The sequence below is a fragment of the Saccostrea echinata genome, unplaced genomic scaffold (assembly GCF_033153115.1).
Source record: "Saccostrea echinata isolate AGI-Se365-2 ecotype Australia unplaced genomic scaffold, CSIRO_AGI_Sech_v1 ptg000002l, whole genome shotgun sequence".
NCBI classification, from domain to species: domain Eukaryota; kingdom Metazoa; phylum Mollusca; class Bivalvia; order Ostreida; family Ostreidae; genus Saccostrea; species Saccostrea echinata.
This window is the reverse complement of record NW_026889751.1, coordinates 33,105,353-33,113,245: the sequence shown is the minus strand read 5'-3', so window position 1 is coordinate 33,113,245 and position 7,893 is coordinate 33,105,353. Positions and strand designations below refer to the sequence as shown.

At 33.9% G+C, this 7,893-nt stretch overlaps 1 pseudogene; it reads right to left on the bottom strand.

The window, feature by feature from the left end:
* Positions 1-3,976: 3,976 nt before the first annotated feature.
* Positions 3,977-6,321, bottom strand: LOC133178306 (FMRFamide receptor-like; annotated as a pseudogene).
* Between the last annotated feature and the right edge of the window lie 1,572 nt (positions 6,322-7,893).

The window sequence follows — 7,893 nt, the reverse complement described above, 5'->3', positions numbered from 1 at the left end:
GAAGAAATAAGAAACAAAACTAGAAACTCATTGCGAGAGGTCTTCCGTCCGATTCTGAAAAAAAGAAAACTCAAGCTGAAAAAGTGATAAAAGAAATTCAGACACTCTGGAGATTTAACCCTGGTCGTCAGCCTGAAAATCCAACGTGCTAACCATTAACCATTCCCTTTTTTGCATCACTTCCTGTCACGACGGGAAGTAACGGCGATACAAGATTTTGTCAAGATTCAAATAAACGGATGACTGACTATCCTGAAAGTTTTAGACTTCAGTCATTTACTGTTGCCGAGCAATAGACCGGAAGTTGACGTTTTATTTTCGGTGGAATCTAACATATTTCAAAACAGCGAAAGAGATGCAATAAAGTGATGCAAGTTTTAGTTTAAAAAGAAAGAAGAGAAATAATATGAGCGGATCCTCTGATCTAAAAAATAAAACAGGTATTGTAATCCTCAGAAATAGTTCAATCATTTAATAGTTGCATATTTAAGATCAGAGGTTACGTCCTATATTTAATATCGAAAAATAGCTTTAAAAATTGGCTGTTTTGTAGAAATTTTCAGGATACGAGGAAAGTGACGCATTTCATGACGTCTTATTGCATAGACTAGCCAGAAAATTACGTCATTTTTGATAGATACGCAGTCATCAAAGGTCTAAATGATATTTAATGCACTGTCAACTAAAACCAAGCAGTTTCAGTTTTTCTGAAATTCACAGGGCCAAAAAAGGCCCTAAGTGAACCTTGTTCTTTAATATTGAAACCACTACACTAGTGCAATGTACCAGCCGTCATCAATGTTTACCTTGCACTCATTCCCTGAAGTAACAAGTGTCAGGCAGGTTAATCTTTTTTTCTTATAGTGCGGAATTATAGGATGAAAACTAGCCAGCTAAATTTTGTGCAAGTGCTAGTAGATTTACATCGGATTTGTTACTTGAGTTTTAACAATAACTGATAGCAGAGAAAATAATCTGTTACTGATAAAAACTAAAAAAAAACTATTGTGTTTACTTCCTTTATTCTTTATGCATTCAACTTTCTATTCTATGCAGTTCCAAATACAGACATGTCCGTGTAATCTTTTTCTGTACTTCTACACTACTGCATCAGACCATTTGTGAAAGGCGGGTCAAGATACATTATTTCGCGCAAAACGTCACGAGTAAATCTTCGCACCTTTTCTTTGAAATGTGTCTTCAATTGAATAAGTGTACGTGATAGCTTCAGTGAAATTTAAAATAAATATGTTGCTATAGCCTGATTTTCGAGCTTAAGAATGTTTATATATCACACTGTACATATAACATATCGTATACGGGCAAGTAACATAAAGGCAGCGCTAAGTTTTCTTACACATTTTATATTCCTCTTTACCCCATAAGTGGACTATTCCAATTAGTAACACATTAATGAAAAGACTGGAATGTTTTGCAACAAAACACGTCTCGCCATATGACGCTCAAGGAATCTGATACCTGTTATGTTCGGTAACTTGCATCTATAAAGGAATATAACCCTACTAAAATCAAAGAAAAATATGAAAAACGTAAAAGTTGAAAAAAAATTGACTTTTGTAATTCGCTTCCGGTAGCGACCGGAAGTATTCACGACACACGAAAAGGCAAACCCGCACATCTAGAAGTCATGTTCTATGGTCTCCAACAATTCTCCAATTCATATCTTTAGCCGTTCTTTAGATCTCGCACGAATAAAATTTCATTTCAAAATCAGAAAAATGTCCATAACTTGGAACCGGAAGCGAATTTCTCCAAAATTCTTTCAAATGTAACAATGGCATCTTAAAGCGCATTATCCCTGAAAGTTTGATGAAAAACCACTGAATAGTTCTCAAGATATTGCGTGAAAATTTGTCTAAAAAATAAGAATAATAACTAGAAACTCATTGCGAGCAATGAGAGGTCTTCCGTCCGATTGACCATGATATTTTTGCCTGACGCTGGTTTTGGATCATTTTTTTCCGTGGTGCAAAACAAAAGGTTGTAGTTTTCCTATTTCCACTTGTAGTCATGTCGTTTTCTACAGACAAAAACAATTAAAGTAGACGTTTGAGGAAACCTCGGATTAAAACTCTATTTCGAAACAGAATTGCAACGTAATTGCGACGTAATAGTTTTTCGGATGTGCTCGACAATTTGAATATTCTTCCGCTTTGACAGAAAGTGCTCGAAATGAATGTATATTACGGATCGATCATCCCTGAACGTTTTTATGAAAAGAACTCATTTTATTAGACTACTTCCAGTTTATATAAACCATTTTTGGGTCAAAATATTATGACTTTGAACTCTCCTTATGACTTTGTCATTAACATCAATCATTGTTAGAAAAGGAAAAAGCTTAAAAATTCAATATTTTAACACTAATTTCGGTTGACAACGGAAGTGACGGTATAAAAAAAAATCAAAAACAGTTTTTCAATACTACAAGTCAAGATCCATCGACCCTGAAAGTTTCATGACTCTGCCTTCCGCCATTTCTGAGAAACGGACAAACTAAACGTTATTCTGATAATGGAATATTTTTCAAAAATTAATTCTAACATACGAAGTAGTCATGTAATGCCTTATAAATTACTCAAGAATGAGGAAGATGAGTGTATTACGGACTAAGATAAAGATTATACAAATTCCTAACAAAAATACGAATAATTAAGGCCACTTCCGATTTGGACGAACCATACTTTACCTAGAAGTGATATTACATGAGACACTCTCTTATGAACTATTATAAAAATCTGCATCTGTTAGAAAATGAAAAAAGGTGAAAAAAAAATATCTATTTTATAAAACAACTTCCAGCGGACAATCTAAAACAAATTATATATTAAGCAATTTGACAAGAACCTCTATTATCCCTATAAAACTCAAAAAACAATATTGAAAAACAAAAAAGGTGAAAGATTTGACATTTTTAATTCACTTCCGGAAGCGACCGGAAGTACTGACTACGCAGGAAATTGCAATTCCACACATTTAAGTGTCATGTTTTATTCTATCCAACAAGTTTCCAGTTCATATCTTTAGCCGTTCTTAAGATCCTACGCGGAAAAAAATAATTCATTTTAAAATCAGAAAAATGTCCACAACTTGGAACTGGAAGCGAATTTTTCCAAAATTCTTTCAAATGTAACAATAGCATCTATTAATGAATTATCCCTGAAGGTTTGACAAAAAAACCACTGAATAGTTTTCGAGACATTGCGTGCACAAAATTTGTCTTAAAATCTGTTTTTCAGAACTACTTCCAGTGGTTAATTTTAAAAACAATTTATGTATTAGTATTTTGATAAGAGTCTCTATTATCCCTACTAAAATCATATAAAAATATTGGTAAACAAAAAACTTGAAAAAAATGACTTTTTTAATTCGCTTCCGGTAGCAACCGGAAGTACTGACGACGCACGAAAATGCAACTATGCACATCTATAAGTAAATATCTTTCATCTTTAATAGGTCTCCAGTTCATATCGTAAGCTGTTCTGGAGGAGTTGCGCGGAAACAATCTCAGTTTAAAATCAGGAAATTGTCCATAACTTGGAACCGAAAAGGAATTTTTCCAAAATTTTTGTAAAATTAACAATTCCATGTAATAGCGCATTATTCCTGAAAGTTTAGCGAAAAACCACCGAATAGTTTTTGAGATATCGCGTGCACAAAGTTTGGTCTAAAAAATAAGAATAATAATAAGAAACAGTAGAATCACTATAAGGTCTTCCGTGAAGACGGAAGACCTTAATAATAAGAAGAAGAAACAGTAGAATCACTATAAGGTCTTCCGTGAAGACGAAAGACCTTAATAAAAACAATAAGTTCCAAAACTTCTTTGGTGGACATAATAAAGTTTATTACATATCAAATAGTTTTCACACATTCACTAAAACATAAGGACAGACTTGCTCATAAGGCGCATAACATTATTGTTGGAATTTTTCCTGTATAGTTTACTGTCATGTTAAAGTGCAGTAGATCCAGTCCCACTGGTGCTATGTAAAGAGCTGGTTCTGTCGAGACTAAGGTGGGATTTCTGTGGAAAACACAGACTCTTCAACTCTTTTCTGAACTTCCTTCCGCTCAACAATACAAGAAGAAGTTGATGGAGGAATTGATGACTATGCCTAATTTAGCGATGGAGAAAGCCTCGTCCACCATGCGGTAGTTAACCTAGAAACAGCAGCATACAATGATTTTAAACAGTAGTGCATAGAATTTAAATGAATACACAAAATGACGTAAATCTAACAGTCTATCATCTTTACTTGCATTTTCTGATTTCAGCATGCAATGAATTGAAACAGCTGTGTAGCGTACAGAAAATATACCCATAATACTCGACATGACACTAACAGTCTGTTATCTTTACTTACACTTTCTTGATACTGAAATGACACTATCTAAAGTCTGCTATCTTTACACTTCCTTGATACTCGACATGACACTATCTAACTGTCTGTTCTCTTTACACTTCCTTGATACTCGACATGACACAAACTAACGGTCTGTTATTTTTACACTTCCTTGATACTCGACATGACACTATCTAACTGTCTGATATCTTTACACTTCCTTGATACTCGACATGACATTATCTAACTGTCTGGTATCTTTACACTTCCTTGATACTCGACATGACACTATCTAACTGTCTGATATCTTTACACTTCCTTGATACTCGACATGACATTATCTAACTGTCTGGTATCTTTACACTTCCTTGATACTCGACATGACACTATCTAACGGTCTGTTATTTTTACACTTCCTTGATACTTGACATAACACTATCAAACAGTTTGTTATCTTTACCAACACTTCCTTGATACTCGACATAACACTCTCTAACAGTCTGTTATCTTTACACTTCCTTGATACTCGACATGACACAAACTAACAGTCTTTTATCTTTACTTACACTCTCTGGTTTCAGCATGTAGACACATTACGTGAGGCACTGGAATATGATTAAGAATAGGAAGGTGAAGGTCACTGTTAATAAAAGATGCATCAGCTGGGCCTCTGCTTTTCTTGTCTTTTCTTTCCCTAGCTTTGTTTTCTTGTTTGATTCAAAAACCTTCCGCAAGATTAGGATATTGAAGGTAAAAACTGCGAGCCAGGGTGCAAGGACAAGGAACATACAATGCACCCAAAACTCATAGTGTTTACTTCCCTCGCCTTCCCCATATTCTGTAAAGGTGAATGCTCTACTTTCTTTTGGCGAATCCAATGGTTGAACTTTTTTGAAGGTGGAATATTAATGATGAAGCAGAGAAGGAAAATTGATCCTGCTCCTATTTAAACCCTTCGTTGAGAACAGAATTCCTGAAACATAAAAAAATTCATGTACACCCTTTTTCTTAATACAAGAGCATGGTCTACGTTCGAACAATTTCTAAAATGAGGCAAGCTACTGACAAACAAGTTGATGAAAAAAGAATAACAGCAGTCTCGTTTGAAGTCAATATTTCGTGAGTTCTATGGTTGATACAATGACCTTTTCGGTAAATACAATCTATCAGTAAATCGAATAATGACTTACGTTTATTTATACTAACTGTTTGGCCTTTATTTACACACCGCATTGTCTACGGATTTTTTTTCTATTTTCCCGATCATGACAAGGAGCACACCGCGGGTGTGACCGGTTGACAAGTGTTGCTTACTCCTTTATGGCACCTGATCCCACCTCTGAGGTTTTTAGAGGTCAGTGTTTGCTCTGTTCCCGATTTATATTGTTTCAAAGGACTTAGAGATTGATAACTGTTCCTTATCCCCATATTTCATTTTTGATATGAAAGGTGGTAAGACATTCCCGTTTTTGCATATATCAGCCCTAGGAATATTATCATTTTAAAGACAGAAGCATTTTTATGAAAAGTCTATTCTTTTTCACTTAAGAATCAGGTACTGAATCAGTGTGATAATTACCTGGGATCTGTGTGACCAACAGACCTGAAGGTATCTGTCCACAGTAACACCAACAAGCATCCAAATACTTACAATCACTGACAGAAAGAAGAATGGGTAACCAAAGTACGCAAAGAACTCGCCGTACGCTTTGTCTCTCAAAATAACAGGGTGAATCTGGCCAAGACTGTCACAAAGAACAGTAGAAAAACAGATCTGCGATCGCTTGAAAAATTAAGTACAACCCTGTAGATGAACGCATAGTCTTCTTACTCCAAATGATGAGAGGCAGGACATTTCCAGCAATTCCAATAATAACAAAGCTACGATGGAGGAGGAGACCCAGTGCATCTTTATGGCGATTGTCATTGATTCGCTCTCTGTTGCATTTTCCATCATTTCAAACTGCTTATCAAGGTTTACCAGACCTCGTTAAATTGTAAAATTATAAAAAAAAAAAAATTACAAGACAGCAGCTGTGCAAAACTTTGACTTTGCTCATTAACAACGAGAATTTCATAGAATAATAGTTAGACTTTTTATTCCTTTTTCTAGTTACCATCAACATAAAAGATATTATACTTGTCAATAAAAATACCTTTCATAAAAATACATATTTTAAACTCTGAAAATGATGCAGTTTGTTTGTAATTTAGAAATTTTGTTTTCAATTTATTATAGTTCGTTCATATCTCTGCTATTATGAACTTTAATTATGACATATGATGAGACGAGCTACTTTTTGCTCTTAAGTAACTGATGAAGAAATGCTGTTATCGGAAGTACATGCATTGTTTAAAAATTGCCTTGAAATTAAATAAAAAAAAATAAAGAATGAGAACACAACTTTCCAAGTAAAAACATAGAAGGAAATTTAAACTAGACAAATTCTGCGCTATATATAAAAACTGCGAATTTACAATTAACCTTGTTAATGCATCTTCTATTTACAATCCGTTTTATAAATGTTTTTACTTCCCTGTTTCAAAATGCGCCGTTAAAAATTATAAAATATTTCTTCTCTCGACTCATATGAAACGTTACTAGTTATAGGTTATCATAAAGACAATTAAAATTCTTGGTCTGATATTTCTTACTCGATAGATAATATGTACCAGTCTCACTATGTATTATTTTTACATGTTTGTGTATATGCTAGAGAGAATGAAAAGTTGATAATTCGTCAGATATCGCTAATGAATAATCTGAGTCTGTGTTTTAATGATTTATACCTTCTTTTGTTTGTCAGGTATGAATTAAGAATACAAATTACTCTAATAAAAGATAGCATAAACCTAGACTTTGCGCTATAAAAGCAAGGCATTGTAAGTTAGATATTTTGCTATCTTTGAAAAGTGTCCAGATCGATTACATTTCTGCTTACCACTGGTCAATGAAGGCCTACTTATGAGTAGCTTATGACTTCCGCCGCAATATAATTTGATAGAATTTACGATTTCTAGACCATGCGTACAATGCACTCTGCAACAAAGTACATTTCTTTTATTTTAAGACAATAGGACAAATTAGCACAACTCTTGTTTTCATTTTAACCTGCTTCAAACAACACATAGACAGTGAAGACACACAAGATTGATGAGACCAAACGGATGCACTGAAAATTAATTAAAGAAATAAAACAATTCTATAAAAAATTGTTAGGATTTAAATATTGTCTGAAATAAGTGGCTCTTAAAGTTATTGTTCTATATGTTTTAAGTCTACCGAAAAAAAAATATTCCCCAAAATGTGTCTGTTGTATTGGAGATCTGTAAGAGTTTATATTCTCAATGCATCAGTCAGTCTGACCTACATAAAATTTCACTTATCAGAAAGAGAAGAATACAAATGTTTCTTTTTCCACTTAATTACGGAGAATGTAAACGCAGCACACATGTCAAAAAAATCATTTTATTGAATGATCATGAATTCTGATTCTCACTGATTAGTTCATATTCTCTTTCCTCT